The sequence below is a fragment of the Doryrhamphus excisus genome, linkage group LG13, assembly GCF_037039965.1.
Source record: "Doryrhamphus excisus strain RoL-2023G ecotype Guam linkage group LG13, RoL_Dexc_Guam_v1.1, whole genome shotgun sequence".
NCBI classification, from domain to species: Eukaryota; Metazoa; Chordata; class Actinopteri; order Syngnathiformes; family Syngnathidae; genus Doryrhamphus; species Doryrhamphus excisus.
Window position 1 is genome coordinate 10363236 of NC_136369.1, and position 25976 is coordinate 10389211.

The 25976-nt window shown below is 40.8% G+C and overlaps 2 long non-coding RNA genes across 2 annotated transcripts in view; one reads left to right on the top strand and one right to left on the bottom strand.

The window, feature by feature from the left end:
- Positions 1–453: 453 nt before the first annotated feature.
- Positions 454–3318, top strand: LOC131139575 (uncharacterized). The gene is made up of 3 exons (XR_013629694.1): positions 454–695; positions 1692–1808; positions 3216–3318. It is a non-coding gene; the product is annotated as an uncharacterized LOC131139575 (long non-coding RNA).
- A 1543-nt stretch (positions 3319–4861) lies between these two features.
- Positions 4862–25976, bottom strand: part of LOC144901630 (uncharacterized) — a 30481-nt gene continuing 9366 nt past the window's right edge. Inside the window, exons 4-5 of the long non-coding RNA XR_013629687.1 lie at positions 10526–10730; positions 4862–5633 (exon numbers count right to left, since the gene is read on the bottom strand). This is a non-coding gene — a long non-coding RNA (uncharacterized LOC144901630). The remainder of the gene's footprint in view (positions 5634–10525; positions 10731–25976) is intronic.

The window sequence follows — 25976 nt, forward strand, 5'->3', positions numbered from 1 at the left end:
TGCTCTGAAATCCCTTTAAGCACAACACAAGTTGGCTGCAGGGATGGCTCATATGTCTCTGATGGAATGTGTCTGTCTATTTTCTAGTGCTTATATACAGTTCATGATCACTGGGATGTTGGAGCCTATCCCAGCAGATATGAGGTAAAAGGAAGATCTCACTCTGGATTGGTCACCTTTCATGGTGATTATATTTATTTCTAAATCCAAAGAGCAACTTTAGACAATGAAACATGGTTCTATGTCGAGTAAATGTCCAAATAGTCAGTTTCCATAGGATGTATTTACTTTTCCATGACTGTACATGCAGTACATGTTAATACACAGTATGAATATATCTGTTTAATAATGCCATTAATGAAGCTGAAAGGGCCACAGACATGGGATATTCCTCCACTAACAAGTGAGGAGAAGTAACAGCTAATCAATATAAATTCAGCTTGCACACCTCTCACCAGTCTGATCAATATTCCTGGCAATTAGAATCCCCTATCTGCATGGCTGGAAGGACCTTGAGGTGGCTCGCTGGCCGACAAACACCCAATTTAGTCCTCCGCCTATCACTTAATTACTAAATCCTCCTTAATGTCTATTGGCAGATGGCAGGGGGTCGCCTGCAGGCCCCAGCGGCTGAATGGACATACGTATACCATTGCCAATGTTTTGGTTAAGATGCTGCCATCTCACTTCAACTGGTAAGTTAAACTTCAGATTGCACGTGTGAAAGGATGGGCCTAATGATCAGCTGGCCCACACACAAGCCACTGGACTGGGAGGAGTGGAAGAAAAGACATACGGCTTTTGTCTAATGCATTACACACAATATGATGAGACAGCACTGAAAAAAATTGAACATATTCTGATCAGAAATTGGTTGTTCACTCCCTCAGCTCATGATCTCAGCATGGCCATTGGCCAATGAGCTGCTCTGCTGCAACGAAATGCATTATGGGATGAAGTTAAAATGTTTTTTTTTTAAGTCATATTGCCACTTGTCTTGTATATTTCTTAGGTATACATTTTGAATGTTAAGTTGCTGTGTGATGATTTTAGCATTTTATCTAAAATAATACCATGAGTCTAGGCCTATCATGATAATGGATACACAGGCTTATCAAATTATATAAACAGGTTGACAATTATGACGTCCTTGATAAATTGATGTACGTATACGTACATGTACATGTACGTATGTGTGCCTGTTTGCTTCTCATTACAAAAAGTGAGATACATTCAGGGACACTCCAGCGAACCACTTTTACTTTGACACATGATATTGAATTTAACCTGCTAAATTCACTTTCACTTTCTTTTCTGTCCATGAATGTGTGTTGAAATTATTTTTGATGTGCATGATGGAATTGTTTCAAAGATTTTCAAGTGATTTTTGATTGAGTTCATGATATGTCATCAGATGGAGGTTTGCACTGACGGCCGCATCCACCGCATCACAACCACTGAGCATTCATTAATCATTGAAATCAGAACTGGATGAAGACTGTCTGTCTCAATCATGCATCTATATATTATTTTTTTTATTTGTTGCTGCTGCAATCTTCATCAACTCAGCAAAGACATTTTATCATCCAGGCGCCATCTGACGTAGAAGGACAGCATGTGCAGAACAAAGAGTTTGTGACACGCGAGTTGACTTGTCCAGATGGTTGTCTCACTTACTTTTTCTTTTGCAGCTGCTGAGGTGAGAGGTGGCTGTGGTCACGTTCTTGTTGGGTGTTATTAATGGCAGCTCTGCGTAAAACACTGCAGCTCTTCGGGGTACAATACCACTTGTCCTAATAGGGTCACAGGTGAGCTGCACTTACCAGCCAATCACAGGGCACAGGTCAAAACCGTTAAAAATGTTATTGTTTCAGCCTTTCCTTCAGACAGTAAAAACGTACTCTGTAGCCTGAAACTATTTTTTTTTTAAAACTGTTGTTGTTGTTGTTGCTGCTGTGGGAACACGCAAAGATGTCCGCCGCCATTGACCAGTGACCAGTTGTGTTCTGCTGCTGAAAAGCCAACATAATATCCAAATATTTCAACTGACATGAATCCAAGTTGACATTCTCCTGATATTTTTTTATCAGGATTTTTAAAAATTATTTTTTATCAACATTTAGGACGTGTCAACGGCGGTAACCCATTTTTTTGCATAATTTACGCATGGTCACCATGTCAAGCCACCCCGCTGTTGTGACGGCACACAGAGGCGCAATAGTGTCCCAACAGAGTGTAACACTCTTTTAGGAATGAATTTATCTTGTAAATTGTGCAATGATCCGTCAATACATATACAACATACTATACAGTGAGACAAGGATTGGACAGGATGATTAAAAAAACCTTGGCATACATTTGCACAAGTAAACACATTGTTTACACAACATGAACCCAAGTTTTCAAAAAAAACCCCAAAACGCATTTATTAAAAACAGAAAAATGAATAAACTTTGCTTTGGTTCCGATTTTCTACAAGAAAAGCTCTGATAAAACATTCCACTGTTCTCAAATATCTTAATTTTTATTTTTCTACACAAAATAAGATCAAGAATAAAGAAAATCAATCAATCAGTAATAAATAAATATAATAATAATAAAACGGAAAATAATTAAAAATTAAGAAACCACATATAGTTGGTGGGTAGACAAATTATTTTTTTCAGATTAAAAGGAACAAAGCATTATTAGAGCCCTGTAGACATGACAAAACACGACTATAGTCACATTTATACTCTTTTTATTTACAACATATTGCGCAACTGCAGGGTCTTGAGACACATGCTAACTCGCAAACTAGAGAGCTAGCGACCTAAATGGTAGCCTCCAAGTTATTTCCTTTAAACTTAAAAAGCCAAAAACTTACCACTTCCACAAGGATAGAGAGGATAACTATTAACAGTTATTTAACCTTTAACATGAACATTAATCAAACTTAATAATTTTTTCTGGGTACATGATACCATACAGCATCCATATCAAACTTGCGCGGGCCGCACTAACATTAAACTTTCATATCAAGGCGGGGGCCTCAAACTAGCGATGTGAGTTTGAGACCCCTGCTCTATCGTATCCTTCATGACGAACAGCTGTGGGCCAAGTCGATCTGCTGTCTCAATCTTACAAATCCTGCGATACTTTCCTTTAAGGTGCAACCTTAACTTTCCCGTTAGGGTGCAAGCGTCCAGTCAAGACATGTACCTTTATGTTTAAAGGTTACATCCAGAGTATGGTGGACAAGGGGATACCCACCATCACACACACCCACAGACAAGTGCACACACAACTATCAGTTCCTCACATCACCTTGTAAAAATGGCACCGAGCACAGAGGGGAAGTGATGATCCTGGAGCTTCACTGAAGGACAGAGTGGGCACCTGCCTTTCTGCAGCCTCAAGCTATTGCCTCACCAGCTGCACACCAGTCACCCAGCTATCCTGCACTTAATTTGGTTTTGTTTTGCACTGAAGTTGACATACTGTATTGCACCAAATGGCCAGAGTGAGGAAATGTCAAGGGCCTGGAGGAGAACAGCTTGGTGACAGACGTCACCTTCAATGTGTGCACACCTTCTGTGTGTTAAGGATTCAATTAAGCGGCACATCACACTGAGTGTGTGCCAGCACCTAATTACCTGTGAGACCTTGCCTGTGAATAGACTGTGTATGGATGACAGCTTTCACAGCACGTTACTGTATTAGTGAGGATAACTTTAACATCTACATACTGTAGAATATATAACTGTGTGTGGATGTGCCTCCTGTCTCCATTTCTCCCAGTAGCAATAAACACTTCATGAACAGAAGCTGCATTATTGCACTCAATGAAATATGAGCATGGGCATTACATGAAAATAAAAACATTACCATTTATGCATGTTTTAAAATGACTCCCGACATACGGCCTCTTCATCTCACACCATTAAAATAATGACGTGCCAGCAAGAGCTCCGCTACAGCAGCCCCGGTGCTGACACCCATCAAGACAAATCTATATTTCATGGCCACTTACAGATGTATAAATAGCCAAATGAGGTGCGCTAAACATCTATAAAATGGCACTAAAGGTTGCCAGAAGATGGCAAGTGTCGCAAGCCAGTGGCGCCGGTAATCAATCTGGTCTGGTGAGGTAGACGGAACCGAGGAAAGTAGAGCAGAGGTGCACGGCGTGGCTAAGAGGCGAAGAACAACACGCCACAATGGGCAGGCCGGTAAATCACATGTGCACGGCACGCTCACCTCACTGACACACAACCACTTGAAGTGACACGCCGCCTGATGGATCGCCACACTACACTCCATTAAGACAAACGGGTACAACAGGCACTGACATAACAAACAATTAGTCGTGGTTAGGGGTGTGGACTTTACTGGGTAATGGGGAGTCACCCTGAGCAACATTACCGATATGCATGACATGCATGTTGGCGATATATCGCTATTTTTAAAATATCAATACATCTTTGAAGCACAATATCAAAAACAAGAATATCGTATTAATGTGGAGGTCTCATGTTTCAAGATGGCCCCGCCCGAGTGTATTTTCTGTGCAGCGATGGATGTTCATCGTGTTATGTTTGTAGCTTGCCGCTTGTTCCATTGTTTACACTCGGGGGCAGCTCTTAGCTTTGACCACCTCTTTGGAAGTGAACAGCGAAAAAGACGGTATAAAGGTTGCTGTGTAAAGACAGCATCAACCATGTTTACAGTCTGTCGTCATCGCATCCGTTATACACAGCACTTCTAAGTTCTACTACTAGTTAGCATCGACTTTAGCAATCATTAAAGATACAATAAAAAGAGACAATTATTTCTAAACAAATAACAAAGGTAACACAATAAAAACTTAAGCCAATGACACCACTAGTCATTTAGTCATGCAATAATTATTTTTATTAACTTGGTTTCACATTCCAGCAAGCCATATGAAGAGTTGTCTTATTAGTTGCTGTGTGTGTGTGTGTGTTGTGAGTTAGTGTCTAGTTGTATATTTCAAGGCCATATGTGTGAGGAGCTGAAGTCTGCTAGTATTATTCCACTTGTTTTTGTAATTATACAATAGCTAGAGAATAAATGTGTTTTCATGTGATAACATTTCCCCTCCTGTTCATTAAATAAAAATACACCAAACACCATATCATCATACTTCATAAAGATTTTCAAAACAATAATCATCAAATGCATTTTCAGTTGTTTCAATCAGTTCAGTCATATGTGACCAAATGATCAAGATCAGTGCCGACAGGTATAGACAGTACCATGCTTGGCAAACAGTTTGGGGTTTGTTTCAGGTTGATGGTTTTCATCTTTCTATCTTGGGAGTGGGAGAGGTTACTAGCACTTCACCACTCTATGGGAACTCTAACAGTGTTCTTTTCCTGTACTTGTCCTTGTGTGTATCTGTGTTCAGGTCTTCGTTCTTGCTCTTTATCTTGGTTCCACCCCAGAGTCAGGTCTGAAACCTGTCTCTTGAAAAGTGACAAGTGAATCCAAGATGGTCGCTCAGCAATCTTTATCGCTGTTGGTGTTGTCAGCAACACTCTGAATGGACCTTCTCACCTTTGGTGGAACCAGTACTTCCGCTTGATGACATTGATCAAGACCAATTCAGGTTTCACTGGAACACGGTCTTCCTGCAAAGGCAATGAACTATCTGGCATCTCATTGGATATTTTTACGTTTACACTTTCCTTATGTAAATTGCCCAGGTCTGTTTCTAACCTCTGCTGTGGGGTTAATGGGGAATTGACTATTGGTACCAGTCACTTTCTTCCCTCATTTGTACCTTTGCTGAAAAAACATCAAAGTTTGTCTATTCATGTACCACTGCAGTGAAAACAACTTTTATGATCCCCCCCATAATAGGCTCCTGACAGAGTACTTATGCTCTCCATAAAGAGGAGACCACAGTTCAGATAGCAAAGAGGGACCTTCACAATAGTAGGACTTGGAGAATGTGAATAAACACAAAACAACACAGAGCACAGGTTATACTTCACACAGGATGAGGTTTTGTATGGTTAATGGTGGTATGGCTTTGGAAGTACAAAAGAAGAGCAAAGGTTGGAAGATGAGATGTGAGGACTTATTTGTCCAGCCGGGCTGATGGCTGAGCAGAAGCTGCAAATCCACACTTCAATTATAGATAGACTTAAGCTTCCTTCTCTGTTGTTTGCCATCACAACGCAGACACACTTTTACTTTAGCCTTATGTTAGTACATCGGTGCCACTGAAAAATAAATCCACAGATTTTCAAAGATATGCTTTTCCAAATGCACATGCACACCAACCATCACATAAACAATAAACAGTAACCTGCCACTTAGTAAAACATAAATTCCCTTTTTCTTAGATCCACATTTGACCCACTTTGTAACACTAAATCTCCTGAATGATTGAATCTATCTAAAGGATTCCCTAATGTCTGGTATTCTGGTCTTTACCTCTTTTACTGGTGGGCATTTTTCCCCTATTGAGAAGCGATGACTGTCAATCCATAAGGGATGGACATTCTTCATTCATTCATTTTCTACCGCTTATCCTCACGAGGGTCGCAGGGGTCTCCTAGCTGTGAGGCCTGAACAGGATCATTATTAACAAAATAGCAGACAGTTAAATACAGTAGATATGATTTCATGTGTGACTTTCAAATGTGTGAGGAGTAGCGTGATCCATAATATGGTGTCTTGCTGGATGGCAGCATACATTACTGCATAAATCAGTGCTAAGCTGTAGTGTCGTTTCCTAACAGGCTATTTCTCTCCTTAGCCCATCACACACACACACTGCAGCCCTTGGCTATTTCTGATGCGCTTCAGAGCTGGGGAGGATGAATGAGGATGACGAGTGAAGGGAGGAGGAAGAAACCTCCACTCCTCTTTACTTCCTTCAAATATGATTTGTATATAACTGTTAAATGACTTAATAAGCAATTTTAAATTGGTTAAAAAAGAAGGATTTTAAAGCATTCTGGTTATGTCTACAGGTTATGTCATGGAAATGGACTCACAATTGTGTCCCAATACTTTTGACCAGATCCCTCATGTTTACACTTGTTTTTATCTTTGTCAATAAGGTTAAAATTGAATGTTTTACTGTTTTAACACTAGTTTTTAACAAGTTATGTTTGATGTAGGGCTGCACGGCGGACCAGTGGTTAGCTCGCAGGCCACACAGCTAGGAAATCCGAGTTCTATTCCACCCTTGCCTATCTCTGTGTGGAGTTTGCATGTTCTCCCCGTGCATGCGTGGGTTTTCTCCGGGAACTCCGGCTTCCTCCCACATTCCAAAAACATGCTAGGTTAATTGGGGACTCCAAATTGTCCATAGGTATGAATGTGAGTGTGAATGGTTGTTTGTCTATATGTGCCCTGTGATTGGCTGGAGACCAGTCTTGGGTGTACCCCACCTCTTGTCCAAAGTCAGCTGGGATAGGCTCCAGCATACCCCCTTTACCCTTGTGAGGGATAACGGTTAAATGTCACCTATTCTATCCACCATGTTATCCTCCTGATTAATTTCCAACTTAACTGCTTGGCTTGTGATGTTATTAGCATAACATTTCCATGGATCCAGACCAACTATGAAGCCATTTCATCAAACACCAAATTTCAAATCTCATTTTGTTTCTAATATGATTTTCATACAAGGGTGTGATGGCTGTAGACAAGGCGGTGAGGGGTATTAGAGAATTGTTATTCCAAAGATAAATGGAGTCATCAATCAAAATTAATAAGACCACTAGGTTGGGAGTGATGCAGTCATGCATGCCTGCTTACATACACACATAGAGCCAAGGTCAGTGGTGGTACATGTGGGGGGGGGGGGGGGATCGAGGGGTAACCGCTGGCTTGGATTGAACTAAACAAAAAGCTCAGCTTAATCTCTCATCTTGTGGCACTTTAAGTCAGCAGCAACACTGTCAAGTATGCACATCTATCACCACACGCAGCACAATAATGCAACAAACTCATAAAAAACTTGTCACCGTTCCTCCATAAATAATTTTGAACTGCTGCTTTGATTGCAAATTGAGCAACCCTCTCACTGCTGCCTCCTCCTCCAAACTGCCACGCTCTGCAATTAATTGTGAAAAATAAGGACGAAGAGCATAAGGGAGGGTGAGCGAATGTAAATAAGGCTGCAAAATCAATGAATGTAATCAATCTAAGCTAATTAAAAAGAACTATACTGTAACATGATCAAGGTGCTTAAAGAAGATTAGAATAAATGCACTGTGCCAAGAGGAACAAGCTGTAATTAAATGATACAAATTGTCATTCCATGGCTATGCTCTGTTTATTGACAACTTGGAAGAGGAGAGCCTGACACCCTTGACTAGCTCTCATGAGATACACTTAGACATGCAACAACAGCGCTATTCATTACACTGTGACCAGTTAGAATCGTAGACTTCCAATGCACAAGTGCATGAAACGTGGTAGCGTAGTAGTGCTACATATTGAGGATGTAAAACATTAATGCTCTTGGCAAAACTGTTTGAAATACAACTTTTGGCCCATTGGTGGGCCTCATGTAATGATAATGTTACAAAAATGTATTAAAAAATGTATATTGTGGTGTACAATGCTGGTAATACACTAATCATTATTCAGCTTTTAATCTTATTTTTGTTGTAATGTCTTTTTTTGCTAATATATTTATCTCTTTTATATGCATGAAAGTGTAGCTTCAGCAAAAAAATTCTGGCTGCAAAGATTTTTAGGAGCAGCGTAGTCAGCTGGCAACAGCATTTGCTACACCTAATGATTCATTACTTTAACAATATGCTGCTACTGCTGTTGAAGTTTGTAGTAGTGTAGGAAGCTTGGTATCGTATTGAGAGGACAATTGAGAATAATATTTGGACTCTCCTATATAGAATGGCAATGTTAAGTCAATGGAAAAAGTAGGGCTAGGTGATATATCAATATTTTTTAAATATCGCTTTTAACTTTAAGCACAATATCACAATACCCGCTACTGCTATTGCCCTGCGTCTACGTTTGTTGTGACTGTGTCATAGGTTGACGCCTTCACTGACACCTCCACACCACTTGGGTAACGCCACTTCACTTTTTTGTAAATGCCGCCAACAAACTTGTTTTTCTGCCTTCTACCTTGATGTAGTTTTAAAATGTGTAATGTAGTTTTAATGTAGTTTTTGTATTGAATTGTGGACTCCTACAGAGAAGCTACACACAATAACCAGCACAGAAAACCTTCGAGATCTTCCAGAATCTGCACCTATTCCAGCTGTATTTCCTTGGATTTCCTTGCTTCCCGTCTCCTCCAGGCACGCCCACTCCACAGGTGATTGGTCACACTCCCAAACTACAGTGCATCCGGAAAGTATTCACAGCGCTTCACTTTTTCTACATTTTGTCATGTTACAGCCTCATTCCAAATTGTATTAAATTAATCTCTTACCTCAAAATTCTACACAAAATACTCCATTATGACAATGTGAAAACGTTTTTTTTTACTTTTTTTGAATTTATTAAAAATAGAAAACAAAAAAATCACATTTACATAAGTATTCACAGCCTTTGCCATGAAGCTCAAAATTGAGCTCAGGTGCATCTTTTTTTCCACTGATCATCCTTGAGATCTTTCTACAGCTTAATTGGAGTCCACCTGCAGTAAATTCAGTTGATTGGACATGATTTGGAAATATAATAACTGTCTATATAAGGTCCCACAGTTGACTGTGCATGTCAGAGCACAAACACCAAGCATGAAGTCAAAAGAACTGTCTGTAGACCTGCGAGACAGGATTGTCTTGAGGCACAAATCTGGGGAAGGATACAGAAAAATGTCTGCTGCTTTGAAGGTCCCAATGAGCACAGTGGCCTCCATTATTCGTAGATGGAAGACGTTTGGAACCACCAGGACTCTTCCTAGAGCTGGCCGGCCTTTTAAACTGAGCGATCGGGGAAGAAGGGCCTTAGTCAGGGAGGTGACCAAGGCCCCAATGGTCACTCTGTCAGAGCTCCAGCGTTCCTCTGTGGAGAGAGTGGCCAGACGAAAGCCACTCCTTAGTAAAAGGAACATGGCAGCCCGTCTGGAATTTGCCAAAAAGCACCTGAATGACTCTCAGACCATGAGAAACAAAATTCTCTGGTCTGATGGCTTTCGTGATTTTGTGATTGATTTTGTGATTTTTTTGTTTTCTATTTTTAATAAATTCAAAAAAAGTAAAAAAAAAACTTTTTCACATTGTCATAATGGAGTATTTTGTGTAGAATTTTGAGGTAAGAGATTAATTTAATACAGTTTGGAATGAGGCTGTAACATGACAAAATGTAGAAAAAGTGAAGCGCTGTGAATACTTTCCGGATGCACTGTACTACTACTACTTTCTAATTTAGCAGGAATATGTTGACAATAAATAAATAATAAATAAATAATAAATAAATAAATAAATAAAGTGTTTAGGAGCTACATGAGCTACTGACTGGAGACCCCTGACATAATGTGTATGAACTCCAAAAGCAGGCACCGCTGGTGCTGCTCCAAGCTCACCTGCCTGAGGAGGAGCACTCATTGTCAGACACACTTTGTCAGAAGTACCGCTGGTGTTGTGGAGCTCAGGAGAATTGGCACGTGAGGGCGCTGTGTCCATTTCATCTGCCCGAGGAGGAGCACTCATTGTCGGACACACTTTGTCAGAGGTACCTACTTCTAAATTGGTCAGTCATTTTCCAGGCTTTTCAGCACATTTGGGAGCCTAGAGAGAACACACAGAGTAGCATAAATCTCCACCATGAACATATAGCCTCTCCACTCGCCTACAGTATTCACGTCTCTTGTTTCTCTTCAACTCTTTTCTTCCTCACTGAGCCATCATCACCTGGTGAGTTTAAGTAAACACTAGGTTAAGCAATTACAAAGAAGCCTATATGCACCACCCTGGCTGCACTATTGCTTTTGTAAAGGGATAGAGTGGGGCCGAGTAGCCTTCAGCAAACATGAATCTTGCAGTTTCAGATTTCAGTTACTTCTGCCATGAATAAATAAACACATAAATAATTGAAAGAAGCAACATAAATAAATAACATCACAAACATTTTCACTGGTACCTCTGTAAATATCGGAGCTGCATATTAATGATAAAAACAGTACATGTAGCACTTTGAGATACATTATTCACCTCGGTGCTTTAAAATAAATTTACTTTATTAAAACACAAATCTCTCTCAGAACTCCGAAATTCTCAGTCATGATGTTGGTCAAATTTATGACACACAAGGACACTGTGGAAAACAAATGACGAGCCTGTCAAATGGAAGTAGTGCTGTTTCCGTCAACAATGACGATAACAAAATATAAAGTATGCAGTGTACTTCTTGCTCAACACGCCGGTGGCCCTTGATGTTGGCAACAGGAGCACTTCTGGTGGGAAACAACGCACTGATTTGTGGATATACCATCCCAAAGAAAAAAAAAAAACGGAATCCATTGTGCAGAGAAACAGTGGTAAACATGGCTGCAAATCTGAAGCAGCAGCTGAAGGCTCATCAAACATATTCTTTCCAAGGCAGTTTGGATTTTGATACATTTCATAATAAGCCTAAAGCTTTCCACGTAAATCGACTTACCTGTGCAAACTTAATTAAAGTAAAGTTATATTTGTTGTGTTGATGTTAGTTCATTAGCTTATGTGTCTGTTACTGTTACGTGACTGGAGAATATGTCGAGATTTTTGGCCGGACAAGAAGTGTAATGTCGAAATATGGATGTGGAAGGAAATGTAGCATTTGACACCTGCTGCTGTTCCCCATGTGGTTAAATGAACACATCATTTAGTATCATGTTTGGCTTTGTTTACATTCAGTGATTACGATTGGTGACTCCAAATTGTCCATAGGTATGAATGTGAGTGTGAATGGTTGTTTGTCTATATGTGCCCTGTGATTGGCTGAGGACCAGTCCAGGGTGTACCCCGCCTCTTGCCCGAAGTCAGCTGGGATAGGCTCCAGCATACCCGCGACCCTAGCGAGTGTATTTGATACATTCTATTTTATAAATGTTACAGTGCTGCATTTATTACAGTTGTTGTGTATGCCGAATGATTGAGTACTTCCCCAAACACCATTAAGAGTTGGTTACAGGTACATGTGGCATTGATATGACAACAAATGTATTGAAAACAATTTCACACTAATATGAAGATAATATCGCCTCATCAAATCATCCATTTACCATCCATTTAAACTCATGATAATGAAGAAAGGCCTGCTTGTATAATGTGCAACTCCCAAAAGGAGGTGGTGGAGGTGGTGCCCGTATTGAATGAAGAGTGAAACAGTGATTACCAACGGGATGATATTAGAATAAAGAAGAGCACATCAACAAACAGAGGAAGAAATTGACCTTTGTCCTCTGTTGGGCTTTTTTTTACACAAAGCTCATTATGGGATACTGTTAACATGCTTCCTAAGCACAAAATGTTAATTAAAAACACAAGGCGTGTATGCATTTTAATGCTTTTGAATGCCACGGACAAAAAAAAATCTAATTTCCTCTGTGGTTCTGCTGATTGCGGTTTGATGCGGTGCTGAAGTTAATTAGAACCCTTTCATGTGATGTGATGAGGGGGTGACCGCATGGCACGTTGCCACTACCTCCCCTCCCTCCTCACTACAAATGTAATCACCCCGGGCCTGCTCATCATTGCTACTGAATACTTTGAATCCTTATTTAGAGGCTTGGTCTGCTTTTTACTATATTTATATTTACTATAAAATACTTATGTTTTTATTATATTTATAGTTCAAGTTGGGAACATCCTTTGGCATGGTGGGAAAACAAGTCAGATAAGTTTCTCAAGGCTGTTCAGGTTGCCTTAGAAAACGGAGACAATCTGATTGGTTCAATGCCTTGAGAACACAATGACCTGGATGAATGATCATTTTCACAGACGTGAACTAGATTAGGGTTGTGCTGTTCACCTTGTTCCACCTACTGTAACTGGCAAGACAGAACAAGTCTTTTAGTGTTGAGTAGAGCCTCACCAATTTTGCAATCTGAATGGTGGGAGTGATTGCTGGAGCAACACGCTTTTATTGCAGGGTTAAATTCCATCCATCCATTTTCTACCGCTTACCCTCACAAGGGTCGCGGGCATGCTGGAGCCTATCCCAGCTGTTTTCGGGGTACACTCTGGACTGGTCACCAGCCAATCACAGGGCACATATAGACAAACAACCATTCACACTCACATTCATACCTATGGACAATTTGGAGTCACAAAATTCATTCATTCATTCATTCATTCATTCATTCATTTTCTACCGCTTTTCCTCACAAGGGTCGCGGGCGGTGCTGGAGCCTATCCCAGCTGTCTAGGGGCACGAGGCAGGGTACACCCCGGACTGGTGGCCAGCCAATCACAGGGCACATATAGACAAACAACTCACACACTCACCAATTAACGTAGCATGTTTTTGGAATGTGGGAGGAAACCGGAGTACCCGGAGAAAACCCACATATGCACGGGGAGAACATGCAAACTCCACACAGAGATGGCCGAGGGGAACCCTGGTCTCCTAGCTGTGAGGTCTGCGCGCTAACCACCAGACCGCCGTGCTGCCCTGAGTCACAAAATTATCTTTTATAAATAAGGAATCATACTTCACTGAAATTCCCTTATCACGTCAGGTCTGGAACCAATTAAGTGCGATGAACCAGGCATTACTACATTCCTAACCTCTGCTACAACTTTACATCATCTGTATTTTGTGCTGCCAGAAAGCTCCATGATCATCAAAGCAGATTTTCCGCAGTAGCACTGATATGTTTTTGCTAAAACAACGCTTAAAGAGAAAGCAGGATCACTTTTATGAAGTGACAAACTCACACAGTGGCAGGATCAGCCCATAAAAGTCCACTGCGGATGAAATGAACGAGTGTTCGCCAGTGGGATAATATACTGCGGTGTGCACCTCTGTGGACCCTTCAATTAATCAACCTGTCCGCACTTTGTTTTGAGAGTAATCTCGGCCGACCACCAGAGAGGCACTCAGCAGTAAGTGGCGCTTGGCTGTGCTTTGAAGGCCGTTGGTTTATCGTCATCCCAGAGTGCGGCAAGCGTGCGCTGTAAAAACACCTCAAGTCAAATACTCCAGGCTCTGCTTTGCACAAACGGGCCAAATGACCGTCATTGGCCTTCGTTCGGCAATCACATGTACTGCACATCAAAATGATGTCTGTTTAACACCCTTCTTTTCAAGCTCGACAAAAGGCTCAGTCGTAAACATGTACAAGTGCAACTGGGAAGCAAATGCGACGCAAATGTGTTCAAAATCTGACACAAATCACAACTTCTGATCTGTTTATCAGAATGACCTATGACCTTGGGTGAAAGGCGAGGTACACCCTGGACTGGTCGCCAGCCAATCACAGGGCACATATAGACAAACAACCATTCACACTCACATTCATACCTATGGACAATTTGGAGTCGCCAATTAACCTAGCATGTTTTTGGAATGTGGGAGGAAACCGGAGTTCCCGGAGAAAATTCACGCATGCACAGGGAGAACATGCAAACTCCACACAGAGAAGCCAGAGTGGGGAATCGAACCCGGGTCTCCTTGCTGTGTGGCCTTCACGCAAAACACTTGTTCACCATGCAGCCCAGTTATCAAATACTCTGTTATTTCACTGTCAAAACAAGGAAGTCATTGATTTATTCATGTGTAAAGTCCAAAGTACTTTTCTCAGTAATTTTTAATTTCGACAATCGACTGGAACTTTCAGAGATTGCTTCTGTTTCTCAAACACATCGAGACATGTGATGCTATCCAACAGAAAAGGGAGAAGACAGCACAGTAAACGTTGTATCAATCAGTCACATACTGTATCATAGCACAAAACACGTCTGCTTTTTCAATGATATCAATCAAAGACGCTCAAAGTAGATAGGATCAAAGGTCATAATTTAATATCAGTACTGTACCAGCTACATTTCCAAACTCTACAGCAGACTTGAGTGGAATGATTATTTCTCATTCGCTGACATTTAGAGAGCCGCTGTGTTAAGAAATTATACTGCGGGCTTGAATGGGCGCTGGAAAACGTAATTTGCTATTGCAAGGGAAATTAAATTTCAAGCTGGAATGAATGTGATGCAAGCCCAAGAAAAGCATTGCTCTTAAAATGGATGACCTCCCGCATTTTACGGCCATGAAGGATTATTGTGGCCACTTCTCTGTTTGACCAACATACTGTATGCAAATAGAATATTCATTATTCAAGGCCACAGTGAAATAATGTTTTCTTCCTGTACATTCATCCTGGAAAGTGTTTTTGACCTCAACCTCGGTGAGGTTCATGGCTGGTGAGGCACTGACTTTTGGTGTTTATGTTAATACATCTTGTCCATTAAGAGGAAGACAAGAAAAAGAAGTGAATAACTCAATTTGGTTCCAAAAAATGTTTTTGATTACTTCAGTCTCATTTATTTGTTTTTTATGAACTGAAAAACATTTAGTCTGTACATAAAGTACATGAACCTTATTTTTTAGGCTCTGCTTCACCTCCCTCTCGTGGACCATCTTCAGTGTCCAATTTGAAAGGATTATTGAACCTTGAGAGCTTCTACATATAGTATAATGCTAAGGATGTAACAGTACATATATCGTATTCAGGTTTTTCCATATGGATCCCTTGGATTGGTACAGCTGTGTAACTATTTCCCACACGGCATACATTTCAAGTGAGGAATAGGAAGTGTATATTCAGCATTGCAATGCACCTCCACAACATAGTGAGCCTTAAAGCTGTCAACCATGCGACACATTCAGCGAGGCGTAGAAGTGGAGGTTTAGGCAGATGAAAACAGCCTTTAGCTAGCGGGACTCATGCCTATAGCGATGGTGGCAAGGAAAATCCAAAGCTTGGGAGCCTCTTCTATCATTAAAATCTCCTTCATATCATACAAATCTACTTCATATTGGACAAATACAAGTGGATAAGATGAAAGCAGTGTGTCTGCTATGTTCAGTAGAGATGGACAAGGGTTGTACAGGCTGGAACTATTAATAATACACTTTAGACAATAAGGAACTTTAATTTACTAAATAAATAAATAATTCACACTGTGGAAGGAGAAAAAGGAGGATGGTGTTCGATTCCCGGCTCGGGCATCTCTGTGTGGAGTTTGCATGTTCTCTCCGTGCGTGGGTTTTCTCCGGGTACTCTGGTTTCCTCCCACATTCCAAAAACATGCTAGGTTAATTGGTGACTCCAAATTGTCCATAGGTATGAATGTGAGTGTGAATGGTTGTTTGTCTATATGTGCCCTGTGATTGGCTGGCGACCAGTCCAAGGTGTCTCTATCCCAAAGACAGCTGGGATAGGCTCCAGCATACCCGCGGCCCTCGTGAGGATAAGCAGTATAGAAAATGGATGGATAATTCACTGCTGTTACTGTTGCACTTATAACATGTAAACCAGGGGTGTTCAAAGTGCGGCCATTTTCGACCTGCAGGTTGTTTTTGATTGGCTTGTGGCTTATTCCATAAATAAAATTCACTATTAATGAGCTACAGTAAATTATTATATATTAAACAAATTTACTGAGAGACCCGGACAGGGATAAGCAGAATAAAATGTATGGATTTAATATGAATCTGGCCTGCATGCGCTTGTAGATCAAGTGTCGTTTTACCTCCTCCAGCTCAACAAGGAAAAGACGCAGCGGCGGCATGTGTCAAGTATGGAAGCAGTCTTTTTATTTAAAGGTGTAAGAACACCTCACTTTTGCATATTACTGGACATATCACACCTCTGAGATAACCCATTAGCAGGTTATTGCCAAAAAGCCCAAACAGATACAGTGCTACAGATACCGTGTTTTGCTGCATTTAAAAAACACTTTCCCTGGACTGACTCCCTCCTCTGATATGTAACATCGCCTCTGGAGAAAGACAGTGTGAGATTAAGAAAAAGAGAAATAGCCCTAAAGAACAAAAAAATACAAATTGAGAAAAGAGTGAAGTAAGTCCTCCATACACGCTCTTCTACCTTGCACTGCAGACGCTGATTTATAATTTTAATATCTCTAATTTCCACAGCCACAGCCATTTTCCAAATGTCATTTTCCAATTTGTGTCAAACCGTGTGACCATTTTTCTTAATACAGCTTATGACAGGCTGGATGCAGGCGAGGCAGATATGCAATTCAGATGTAGCGTTTTACAGGCACAACAACAGACACACTGGGGGTGTTTGTCTTTATGAATGTTGACTCACAATGTTGTTGAGCCCGCCACTGAGCCAAATATGTGCCTTCGGGGAACACAACCATAATTCCCTCATAAATATAATCATCGTTATCGCAATCAGAGCTGCAATGGCGGCAGTGCTAATGTATTAAAATATGCTCTGGTGATTGCTGGTTTCACAACTATTATGACAGTCATGTTAATTAAAATAGAACTTCCCTTTTTATGGAAATCTTGTTGATAAGATAAATGCACCAAATGAGAACATGGCACAGTGCTGAAAGAGCAATGGTTCTCCTGGTGGATATGTCAATGATCCTATAATTTCACTTTCATAGTCCACTTTGATGAATGATGAAGCTGTAAATGATCTGCACTTTTATCCATCCCACAGATGGTAATTGGATCTCCGGGAATGGTGACCAGCCCCTACAGTCAAGTGGGGGAAAAGTGGGGGAAAAATGACAAGAACAACTTGTTGGAAATTAAGTTTCAATTCATCTAGTCCCTTTTCTGCACTGGTGCTCGAGTCGGTTGTTCAGAGGCGGAGATCAATAGAGTTTAGACAGCAGGGCAGATTTTCTAAGCACCGGATCAATAGGAAAGAGAGAGGAAAAAAAGACCCTGGCTTTTCTTTGCCTGTTGTAGTAAATACGGACAAATCAGCGGCCTTAGGCTAAATTGATTGATCAGCTGTTTCCGAGTTGTGTGTTGTAAATAAAGATCCATTCTGAAGTGTGTAACTGAGGCCCATTGGCGAGAGTGTGACTATTTGGACTTAGCTAAGTGTCCTGGTTGGGTAATACAGAAACATTTTAGGTGTAGTCTATGTAGGAGGAAGTTGGAGCTCTTCTTCTTCTTTCTCTTTGGGCTTTTCCCTTCAGGGGTCGCCACAGCAAATCAATCTCCTCCATCCAACCCTGTCTTCTGCATCTGTCTCTCTCACACCAACTACCCTCATGTCCTCCTTCACTATATCCATAAACCTCCTCTTTGGTCTTCCTGTACGCCTCCTACTCGACACCACTAAACACAGCATCCTTCTATCAATATATTCACTATCTCTCCTCTGGACCATCTCAGTCTGGCCTCTCTGACTTTATCTCCAAGGCCTATAACATGTAATGTACTCGTTCTTGAGCCTATCCATCCTGGTCACTCCCAATGAGAACCTCAGCATCTTCATCTCTGCTACCTCCAGTTTTGCTTCCTGTCTTTTCCTCAGTGGGAAGAAGCTGGAGCACCCACATTGAATTAAAAATACATGGAGAACGTGCAAACTCTACACAGAGATGGATATTCAAATCTGGATCTCTGAACCATGAAGCAGACATGCTAACCACTGGTCCACTGTGCTGTCCCGGATGTCCTAACTAAAAAAGTTTCAGTGTCGCTTGAAACTTGCGTTTAAAAATCTAATCACATTTTCTGTCTGATACACATTTTGAACAAGCGTGAAATGTGACCTTTTCTCCAAACTTGTCCACTGGGCCGTGACGTAGGCGTCTGTGGCAGATTAAAGCCTCCACCAATATGTTGACTGATAATCAGAGGCTAAGATCCTGACAGGATGACTGATCACATGCTTGCTTTGCCTCACCTCTGGACTTATTAAAGAAAAACACCAGCAGGTCTTGCTTTCACAAAATGTATTGGTCAACCAAAGTGGAACCTGTGTGGTCAAATTCATTACAAAGAATTCAAAGAAACGCTGCATTGGTCATCACTGTAACTCAGTGGCGTTTGTATGTGAGTTTGTGTCACATGTGAAGGGAAAGGATGACTGTTGGATGGATGGGAGCAACAGAAATGGGAGATAAATATTGGCTTTTTATTTAAAACAAAAGTGCACTTTTCCATTACCTTTCATGGCAGAAAGGTCATGACTAAAAGTCAGTGAAACAAAAGGGTTTTTTTGTACAGTATTTACTGTAAATAGAAGAGACTGGTTGTTTTTACTACAGTATGTGTGTATGCAATCACAAGGCCTGCTTGCTCAACATCTAGTTTTTAGTTCCTCCCAAAAGTGTTTACGGTTGTATAAAATCATACGAAGTCATCCAAGCATGATTGCATAATATGTATCGGTATGCAGTGTATCCTCGTAATTAATCTCATCAAAAACGTCAAACTATAACTAAAGCATATGAAAACAAAATACATTTTGTATGTAAGTCCAATGAATCCTTTCCAGACACCCAAAAATGTAACATAACCAACAATTTGGTTATGACCTTAACAATACCCAACAATAATTTGTCCATACTATAAAGTAGATATTAATCAGAACAGCACGAGTCTATTCCTCTCAACTACATTTGCATACATTATGAGCAGATGTTGCAGCAATGGCTACCAACATGTTGAAATGTCTCCAGGAGCTATTTACAGAAGCCTTAGCTATAAATAAAAAAGGTGGGTTGCCTGACGTAAGAGTGACGGCCCGACTTGCTGCCTTCTCCAAGATAAAGTTGTCACACAGGAGCGGTCATTAAAATTTCACAATACAGCTTCCCTGCCTCACTGGAAAACTCTTGTCTTCCTCTGTTTGTTAATAGCATTGTTTTTCTTTCAATATCAACATGCTGCTGGTGACAGATGGTGAGAGTTGCTTTGAGAGCTGCCTACTTGGGCGTCTGATCAAACCTTATTTTCTTGACTGAATGAAGCTTGTGATGATTAACAACATGTCTGCCAAAAGAAGGAAGGCTGGCTATTTGCTACCTACACATTTCATTTGTTAGCAGAGCTCATTTTTAGCAGCTGATTTCCATGTTGTCTCAATGAACTCAAATTAACCCTCTTAAAAAATGTAAAGCAAAAATATAAAGAACAAACCCTGATACCCCTTGTCTTGCCCAGTATTGCGTAACAGGCTTTTATCGAGATCGGGAAGACCTGGGTTCGATTCTCTGCTTGGGCATCTCTGTTTGCATGTGTTTGCGTGGGTTTCCTCCCACATTCCAAAAACATGCATTGGCGACTCCAAATTGTCCATAATCCATGAATGTGAGTGTGAATGGTTGTTTGTCTATATGTGCCCTGTGATTGGCTGGCGACCAGTCCAGGGTGTACCCTGCCTCTTGCCCAAAGACAGCTGGGATAGGCTCCAGCATACCCCGGCGACCCTTGTGAGGATAAGCGGTATAGAAAATGAATGGAAATGGAGGCTTTTATCAGCCTTGTACTAGCTCTCTCTAGTATACAGTCATCCCTCGCCACATTGTGTTTCAAAGACTCTCTGTCTTTAAAGAAAACTTGCAACTAATTACATCTGACTCATGCACTTGCTGACTAGGCCTATTGCCATATCCCATTGCTTTAATGTTGTTGTTTGATGCTTTTGTATTACATATTTACTGTATTGATATTTGTAATTTTATATAACGTGGTTCTTATTTTCAGCCCTCCCCTCTCCTGTCAAAGTTATTTTGCTCTTTGGTCAGGCTACATTTGTAAATAAGAATTTGTTCTTAAATTGGGTTTATAAAGGTAAAATTTAAAAAAAAATAAAAATACTTTAACTCTGAACCCCTGATGTCACTTCCAGTCCATCAAACATACATTTATTGCAACACAGATGATAACAAGAGAGATATGTCTTCAATGGCTTCCATCCATTCATCCATTTTCGCTTATCCTCACTAAGGTCACCGGTATGCTGGAGCCTATCCCAGCAGTGTATATTTTTTACGTTAGTTTACTTTGTATTAGATTTAATCATAGAAATAACCCTACAACTATCCTGTAAAATCTTCATTTGTTAATGCAGCATGTCGTAAAGATATTTTCTTTCATTGTCAGTGTGCAAAGATAAAATATTCAAAAGGCCTCTACTCTCATACTCTCGTACTCTCTGATGAAGTACACATCTCAATGAGTGCTCCTTAATGTGGTCAAGTCCCCGTAGACTATCTGTTCCATATCCCCTCACCCTCCCCAATGTTTTGAGGTATTTGGGGTATTCTTAGGGGGAGATGTGAGCTATTGAGAGTGTTTATGTTCCTGGTTTGTATGGAGGCCTCTAATGTGTAACACAGAGCACTTTGGTATTCAGATGCCTGAGGCTATTCTCTAAGTGGTCTTTACTTTGAAAACACAGGAACCCTCCAGGGGGCGACGAGCAGTTGTTGTGTGTGTATGTGTGTGTGTATACATATGAGACGGAAGGTAATCTGGGAGGGAAAATAAAGAAGATGAGGAGTCTGAAGAATATATCCATAAACTATCAGTCCATGTTGGACCTTGATAGTGAGTGGAGTCTTATAAAATCCATCCGAGGTTTTTTCTGTAATGATGCATTCTGAGGGGTCAGGGTGTTCTTCTGATATATAGGACAAAAATCTATACTGAATCAGTTGGGTAAAATGATTCAGTTTTCACTATTTTTTATTTACTATTTTCTTTTATTTTTCATCCCACATTCCCAAAAACATGCACTGGCAACTCTAAATTGTCCATAGGGATGAATGTGAGTGTGAATGATTGTTTATCTACGTATATATGCCTTGTGATTGGCTGGCGACCAGTCCAGGATGTCAGCTGGGATAGGCTCCAGCATACTCCTGCGACCTTCATGAGGATAAGCAGCATATAAAATGGATGGAAATGGAGACATTTATCAGCCTCGCTCTAGCTCTTGCTAACGGTGTCGGGAGGTCCGCTGTCACTGGTGGGTTTTGTGGGGGATGGACTGCTGCAAGGTGGGGGACAGCACAGGCTGGACCAGGTTATCGCTGGTAGTAATCACGAAAGAAGGAGAGAGCATGTGTGCTGAGGGAATTGGGGGGCTCTTTTGGTTCTGACACTTGAAGAGGACGACTTTCGGGGTTTTCGACCCTTTGTATTGAGTTGTGGACTCCTATAAAGCAGCTACACACAACAACCAGCACATAAAACTTTCTAGATCTTCCAAAATCTGCACCTATTCCAGCTGTTTCCTTGCATTTCCAAAACATTTTGTGTTAATTCATTCCACCCACAACCCGCCTCCAAGCACGCCCACTCTGCTGTAATTGGTCACAGACTGAGCATTTCCCCCATAAGGAAGCTCGCTCCTCTGTGACATCACAAAGGCACAGTTTTTGCAAACCGAGCATTTTGAGCCATCCCAAGCTTCTTTCAGGGCTCACTTCTAAATGCACAAACCTCATTATCAGAAACTTTGGCATCGTTTAACACGAGAATACAACATTCTAACTACATTTATAAGTCAGAAAAGTGGAAAAAGTATAATCGGTCCACTTTAACCATTCGTATTACGTACATGCACTGTTAGGCCTTGTTGGGAAGAAAGCAGAAAATCTTTCTGTGTAAGATCTTTCTGCGTACTAAATATCCAATGTTACAACATGTGCACCTGCGGCTAGGCCGGTGCAGCCTATATTTGTACACATTTGTACACCTCTTTAAATTTTGTGGGTGTGGCTTCTATGCCGGTGCACTCTATAGAACAGAAATTTCAGTAATTCAAAACTACAATAAAAGCCTGTTGTTGTGGCAGTTGTATGCTCATTATGGTAACATTACTGACACCCAGTGACCAAGTAGTACATATCACAATTTATTTTTATTTTGCCTTGTTTACAGGGATGATTTAAAATGCTTAAAATATGCTTAAATATATGCTTAAATATGCATTTTTTCTTACCAATAGGCTGTAATCATCCACAAAAGTGCATGATTTATTAGTTTAAATGAAAATAACTTCAACAGAACCAGTAGGTAATGACACCATGTCATATGATTGTTGTTTTACTAATGTATCAATTGTCAGATCCTGTATCCTTATATTGCATTTTATCAATACTTCTAAAAAGAGAGGAATCAAGAGAAATAGAGAAAGATAAAACATGCCTAGTAGTGTCACAAGTCTAATTAAGCCAAGTTCAACAGAAATGCTGCACAAAAGTGGAGAGGAGACGGTGACCCAATTAAAACCAAATGGAAACGTAGGCTTGCACCACAAAGTGGCTTCTGCAGACAATGAGCAGGAACACAAGGCGAACAAGCTTCATCAGTACCTAAAAAGCCTCATAGTCACTGCATTAATATTCCACCTTAATGAATACACCCCCCGCCTCCAATTTCTCTGCACTTGGCTGCCAGTGTTTGGCTCATAAATATTGTGTCTTATAATGATCATCATCACTTTTTTTTGCTACAGATATTCAGACAGAATCAGAGCCAATTACCAGAATGACAGTTGAAATGGTGGTGGTGGTGGGTGACGTAAACGCAGAGTCTGGTTGAATGCTTGTGGTTGGGATGTCACCAAGCATTGTGGACACTTAACCTAAAATGGAAAACTTAAATTCACATTGTTTAGAGTGTACTCATTAGGGTCACAGGTGACATGAATGCGGCCGTCGTCTAGGGACAGGCGGTCGCTGTGTGTGACTGGCCAATCACAGAGCGTGAAGAGTAAATACATAATGAGCATTTTCTTTAAACACGAATGCGGATAATGATGAAAATTAGTCGTTTCATACTAGTATCTGGCAAAAATGCATTATTCGTAATAATCCTGCTGGACAGTCTGGTTCCCGAAGGAAGCCAGTACGCCCATCTTGCAATCCAAGTGAGTGGGTTACACGAGCCTCATATGATGCCCAAACATGTACGTTCATGAAGCATACCTAACACGCATGAGTCGCACGCCGCACTCATGATCTAAAAGCTAGCAATTTGGTGAGTGGCAGGCACGTGGGTGTCACGAATCACTTGTTCCACAAGTACGACGCACTTGCAACCCCTCTGACTGCCCTACTTCCTCTATGTGCTGGCCACGGCCAACAATTTCCCCCAAAATTACGGAGCCCATGCGTGTGGTTAAAGCGTATGCCACGATGTAACGCTCGCTTAAATGCCAATGTGAAAAATCATTTCACCAGATCAATTATGGATCTAATCAGAGATTTGTGCACGAAGGTATATTATAGGGCTGCTATCTCACCGCTGTTTGCATCATAACACAGTGTGCAATATTAATTTCCGAGTTTACTGCTTATTGGAAATGCAAAGTATGAAAAGCCATTAAGGCTTCGAATAGGAAAGCAATTCACTGTCCAGTGGAACTCGGCTCTATTAAAAAGAAAAATCTTGTTAACCATTTGGAATTAGAGTCATTTGGCAACAAGCATTCTGCTGCACTCCAGTAAAATAAGTAATTATGCTTCTGTACCTTCCATCGTGCTTTCCTCTCCTCCCCCATTTGCACAAGCAAAGTGGGAAATGGTGGATGGAAAGAGCGCCTGGATGAAAAGGTAATTAAAGTTGCTTGCTATCGTTTTGGTTAATGTAGGCATCAGGGCTGGAGGCAAAGCAAGATGAGAAACACTCTCGTTGTTCAGTCTCTGTCAACATGCCCAAAGCTAGCCCTGCGCTGGCCCATACATCATCTATTTCAGTCTTCAATTCAGAACTAAATAGGGAACTACCCGCATGGAAAAACTTAATCTGACTATTCCACTGAGCCTATCTCACTTTCATTTGTATTCCAAATGATTTGGATCCTATTATCATTTCTCAATTCCAGGTAGTAATCAATTACAGTGTATCTGTGTAAGTTTTCTGCATGCATTTTGTCCCTACCCCCACACACACAGTTAGGAGATCGGGAAGATCAGGGTTCAAATCTCCGTTGGGCATCTCTGTGTGTAATTTGCATGTTTTCCCCGTGCCTGCATGGGTTTTTTCTCCAGGTACTCCGGATTCCTGCCACATTCCAAAAACATGCATATTACATTATTGACGACTCAAAATTGTCCATAGGTATGAATGTGAGTATGAATGGTTGTTTGTTTATATGTGCCCTGTGATTGGCTGGCGACCAGTCCAGGGTGTACCCCGTCTCTTGTCCAAAGTCAGCTGGGATAGACTCCAGCATACCTGCGACCCTTGTGTGGAAAAGTGGCATAGAAAACGGATGGATGAAAGGAATGGTGTCGGTATGAAGTATGAATACACTATGCAGAGCTGCGTGCCAGTGTACAATTTATTTTTAAATGTTTTTCTGGCACGCATAATTTTTGTACCACTTGCATGTTTCATGAACCCACCGCAACATGTTATGTCTAATGTTTTCCGTCACCCCTTAGAAGAAGTTGGAATTCTCAAGTAATGTTTGTAGCTTCTTGAATGTTCCTTGTGAGGATCTGTTAATAACTGCACAATGTACCATATTTTGATAACCGTGACACTTAGCCTGGCATTGAGATACTCAAAGTTTACTGAAAGACACCTTAGAATAATTTCAATACATTTTATGTAGACCTCCTTTATATGGAAAAAGAAAATTGTTGCATTGCAAAATCTATAACCAACTGAAACACACAAATGGAAGAACATTCTTGACTTCAAAAAAAGAATGACACAGGAACCTGAGATCAAATGGTTGTTACGTTTTGGAATGTATAATATTTTTCTGGGGAAAAAGTGCCCACTAAAGTAGCTTAATGTCCCCGATATTATGAACTTCAACTGGGCAAGTGTCAGAGGATTGACTCCTTAGATATGATTTAGCTTTTTCTTTGGCTTTTTGCGGCAACTCTAATTCAAAAAGCCATCCACATGGCAGCACATTGCCTGAATGCTGGTCAATTGAATGCACGGTTTGGTTACGTAGTGACATGGTACAATGGGTAACCTATCCACCAATGGTTCATTCTTCCATTCCTCCAATGAAAACAAAAAGGTGACTTATGGGATCACATGTCAGGCCTCAAAGGTATTTTATGGCTGGA